Genomic DNA, 4927 nt, shown 5'->3' with positions numbered 1-4927 from the left:
AGAAAATTAATTTGAAGGATTTTTTAACAAGTGAGTTTTTGTGTAATAATGAATAATGTAATTATTATTTGGAAACATTCTTATGTGACTGAGTAATAGAAAATTATATTAATTAAAGTTATAATATGGTAAACTTAGTTTAAAATAAGTATAAAAGCTTAGCATAAAAAACAATGAATCATGTTATCCTAACAAGATGTGCTGAGCATAAATCCATCGATGGTAACTTAAGATATATGTGAGGCTGCAAAGTTCAGTCCAGAATGGATGACCTTGGTCTTAACAACATTTTGCCAGATATGTTGTTTAACACAAACATCTGAATGTGAGATACAACAGCCTCTTTCTATAATAAATTAGTCAGGATCAGTCCCTAAGGTCCTGATATGATCAAACTAGCATACTAGCATCCATGTAGCGATTATGGTATTACCAATACCAAAATAGCCTCGAGAACTGTCGACATGAATGTGCTAGTTTACTATGTGTAGCTTTCATAAGTCAGAAATAAGTATTGCATGTCTCATGTCTGTTGCAGAAAGAAAATCTGGACATGCCTACAGAAGCAGAACACTATAAATCAAGATGCCGGCATAATAATTATTGTGCAGCAAAACACTAGCTTGCATCACTATAATCCCTCACATTACAGTGGACAAAACCAAAACAACCATATAAAGAGTTGTCACAATGATAGATAATGACAGACTTGGAAGTAAATAAAATGTAAGAAATTCATAGAAATTTAAGCAGAACATGAATTGATGACAAATACCATAATGTGCAGTCTCTCCACATTGGGAAAGCATCTGAGGAAGGTGGGCACCATCTTGACGTCACTGCGAACCCCGAAGCGCACATTCAAGCTAAGAATTTTCACGGTTGTGAGCATAGTACTTGTGCTCCCGGGCTGAAATTTTCCCAATTCAAGAAGAACATCACACAACTAATTGAGTCATCAGCTGAACATATTTCCTAACTAAACTAATAGAGAGACGAGAGACGAGAGATGTACCATGATGACCATTTTCCCAACCTCTAGGACCTGTCCTGGCTCTAAGTATCCAAACGTGTGCAACTTGTGGGCATCGACAATCCTGACTCTGAAGCACCACGACCGACTCTGCCAGAGAGGATAAGCCACTCGAGGCATGGAGCCAGTGCTGGCCCATAGGCCGGGTAAAAGGGGCGACTGCCCTAGGCCCCCACTAAAATTAAACTAGTAAACACTATACAATTATACTTTATATCTGAAAGATTATTAAATGCATAAAGTAGAGCCTCAATTGAGCACAAATACACACCACATACTAATAGCTTATACCACACGGTGGCAAATCAATCTGACTAGAGAAGTTGAGTTTAAATATGTTAGTCTCCGTTTATGATGGATGTTCTAGTATCATAATGAAGTTTATGATAACAAGATTTCAATGTTTAAAACAATGCACAACTTTTCATTTGAGAAATGGGTCGGGAATCTCATTTGCACAAATCAAGCCAAGTGAATCTAGATGAGCATGTCAGATAACCAAATCATACGCAAAAGTACAATCAACAACTTTTTTGGTTTTGTTTATTATTCTATTAATGAACTCAACTTGCAAGTCACATTTGTTATACCCTAGAAGTTTCTATAAATATGGTTGCCTAATATATACTAGAAACCACTATTAAAATATTTTTTAGTATGTATGATTTAGAAATATGTACCATGTTATTCAATAAAACTAAAATATATATGAACAAACATATATATATATATATATATATATGCAAATGTATGTGTATGCACTATATAGTTTAGGCAATATTAGAAAATTAATTTGAAGGATTTTTTAACAAGTAAGAGACTTTTTGTGTAATAATGAATAATGTAATCATTATTTGGAAACATTCTTATGTGACTGCGTAATAGAAAATTATATTACTTGAAGTTATAATATGGTAAACTTAGTTTAAAATAAGTATAAAAGCTTAGCATAAAAAATAATTATTTTACATCGACCCAGGCCCCAAAATGGTTTGGACTGGCTCTGCATGGAGCCTTTACTGTGGTGATGTCCTCCATAACTGATCTACAGATTTGCACTCAGCGTAGGCTTTGGCTAACGAGGCATAGACGCCGCTCCCTGCGGCATCCCTCGGTGTTGAGGATCTCCAGGACAGGGCTCCTGACGACGAGGGACTCGATGGCGTTGTGCTCCATTTCAACGCTGCATATGCTGAGCTGGACAAGGTTGTCAAAGGAGACACCACGCAGGACGTCCGTGCTCAGTAATTTTCTGAAGCCGATGTAGAGGCTGGTGAGGGTGCTGACGCTGAAGAGAGTGGCGAGGAGGGGCAGGTCTTCCGGCCACGGTCGATTGACGAGGACGAGATCTTGGACACCATTGGCGGCGAGGAGCTGGATCCACCGCGCAAGCTGGTCAAGGTAGGCATTCATGTGGCTGTAGACGAGATTGACCCAATGGAAGGGCCCCGAGTGCGATTTGAGGATGCGGGACACGGCTGCGGTGATGGCCGGTGAGTTGGCGCGCGTAGGAGGATAGACATGGCCATCCGGGAAGAGGTGGGCGTCGCTAAGGATGAGAGGCGTGGAGCACCAGAGCGTGCGTCAGCAGGTGGAGTGCACGGCGGTGCGCATGACGTCCTTGACGGGGAGGCGAGCAATGATGTTTCGCAGGAGCTCGTCGGGGAGGCTGCTGATGCGGTCGACGCCGTCGGTGGAGGCGGCGAAGGCCGTGAGTCGGCCGTTGTCGGTGAATGGCAGGCGGTGGACGAGGGTGTAGATGTACGCTAGCACGTGCTCCACGAATTGGTCCACCTTGTGCGGGTCATAGCCATTGCGCCGCAATGCGGGCGCCATCGCAGGATCGATGTTGGTGAACGGTCTCGGGTCGGCCATGGTCAGACGATGGCACCGGCGGACAAGCCAGCGAGGGTTTGGGGATTTGACTGGGTGTGGGTGCACTGTGTGGCGATGGTGGGTGTCGGGGAAACGACACCTATGGGATCACAGGAATCCCTACTACGGTTGGCGGGGCGCGGGGTTGTGAGAAGAGCAGGTTTAGAAGTCAACACAGAGATCGTTTACCCAGGTTTGGGCCGCGAGGATGCGTAATACCCTATTCCTGCTTTGGTGTGTATTAGAGAGTGTTCTTGAGCTCTCGAACTAGCTATGGTCGCTGCGTAGTTCCAAAGAGCCGAATCCTTCTCCAGTATGCCTCGGGCCTCCTTTTATAGTCGAAAAGGGGCTGCCACAGTGGCACACTGGAGCTGGAATGGCGTACACTGCGCAAGCTTATCGTCTGGCATTAGGGGACAAAATGCATTAAGTGCGCTATTAGGTGTCCATTAGCTTTATTGGGGACGGGAATGAGGCCCGTCCCGTCCGTCGCCGCCCCGCCTCGCTTCGACACGCACCCAGGCTAGCGATGCGTGCTGTGCCATGTAGGCTGGCAGGCAGCTGAGGTGGCGCAGTGGGAGGATCGTCATGAAGATCTGCATGCCACCACGCAGGTCCTTCCTGAGTTGGCGCAGAGCCCGCACGTTGCCACGCAGGTGCCCGCCCAGCTGGTCGGGTTAGCAGCTGCATGGGAACGGCGATGGAGACTTGGTAAATGTGGGCCTGGTTGTGGCCCCGCTGATGACCTCGGCAAGGGTATTGTCGGGGCCCCAGCAAGGGTCTTGCCGTGGTGTCGTGGTCGTCCCCGGCAAGGATCTTGCCGGGGGTCTCGTGGGTTTCTGCGGCAAGGATCGTCGTCTTCTAATCTTCATCTGATCTCGTGTATCTATGATCTTGACAAAGATCTGCATGCCTCCACAGAGGCGTTTCCCGAGCCTTGGTCCCAATGTTGTTGATAATATCGGGGACCTCGGCTCAAGGGTGGCGCGCTCTTCTGGTGTTGGGCAGGCCGCCCCGGCAAGGCTCTTGTCGGGGCTGCTGAGGCTGCCCCGGCAAGAGTCTTGCTGGGGGATCCCACTTCGCCCCTTTGCTCTTCGTGTTCTTGATCTTGGCGTTGTCTTGGTTGTCTTGTGCTCTGGTTCTCTTTCCTTGCCCTGCTAAGTGTGGCCGCGGGCATGGCTCTGACTGCCCGTGCACAAGTAAGGGGTCGAAAGGAGAGCCCCTTCTTTTGTACACCGACAGGAGCCCCAGGGCCTAGGCCACTCATAAAAGCCACGCGTTGTTGGGCTAGGCCCAGAACGGTGCACGGCCAGGCGGGGTGGATTTCTTTTTATTGCAGTAACTCCCTCGCCCGTTGCGCTTCCCCATGACTTGCGTTGAATGCGTGACGTGGGGGTCATGCATAGGGCGATCGTGGCCTGCTTGCGTCATCTCACGGGTCTAATAGTAAAGAGGCGGTCTGCGTTTCCCTCTTAAAAAAGAGGAAGTTGTAGAGGTGCGGCTCATTTACTAAGTGGACCTGGGTCGTGGCCATTACGATTCCCATGCCCCCCTTATCACGGGGCGCGAAATGGCCGTTCCACTTGCCATCCGGGCCCTGACTCGTTCACCACGTGTTCCCCATGCATCGGGGAGGGCAAGCGGCGGATGCAGAAGGCGCTGGTTTTTGCGCCGGGGTGGGGGGCCGGGCGCCGCTGACTGGGGCCGCTGGTCGGTCCTGATTCCTTGCGCCCCTTCCATGGCTGGATTGGTTGAGCGGGGTGGCCGAGCTCTGACCCCGCCCCTTTATAAGAAGGGGAGGGGGAGGGTGGCGCTCCTCAATCTCTCATTATCCATCTCTTCTCATCTTGGCTCCTTTCCTTCCTCTGCTATGGCGGGAGGGCGCGGCGGCATTTCGATGGTGGCGTCGAGGGTTTCCGCTCAACAACGCACCCCTCCTCCCCACGAGCTCGTGGCGGCGGAACCGGCCATGAGAGGAAGGGGGAGGGGGTGAGGGCGAGGTCGTCGTGGCGCTCGGGG

At 49.2% G+C, this 4927-nt stretch overlaps 1 pseudogene; it reads right to left on the bottom strand.

The window, feature by feature from the left end:
- Positions 1-1993: 1993 nt before the first annotated feature.
- Positions 1994-2908, bottom strand: LOC109783860 (F-box/FBD/LRR-repeat protein At1g13570-like; annotated as a pseudogene).
- Between the last annotated feature and the right edge of the window lie 2019 nt (positions 2909-4927).

Source organism: Aegilops tauschii, chromosome 2, assembly GCF_002575655.3.
Source record: "Aegilops tauschii subsp. strangulata cultivar AL8/78 chromosome 2, Aet v6.0, whole genome shotgun sequence".
Taxonomy (NCBI): Eukaryota; Viridiplantae; Streptophyta; class Magnoliopsida; order Poales; family Poaceae; genus Aegilops; species Aegilops tauschii.
The sequence above is the reverse complement of the archived record's forward strand: the minus strand, read 5'-3'. Positions and strand labels throughout refer to the sequence as shown.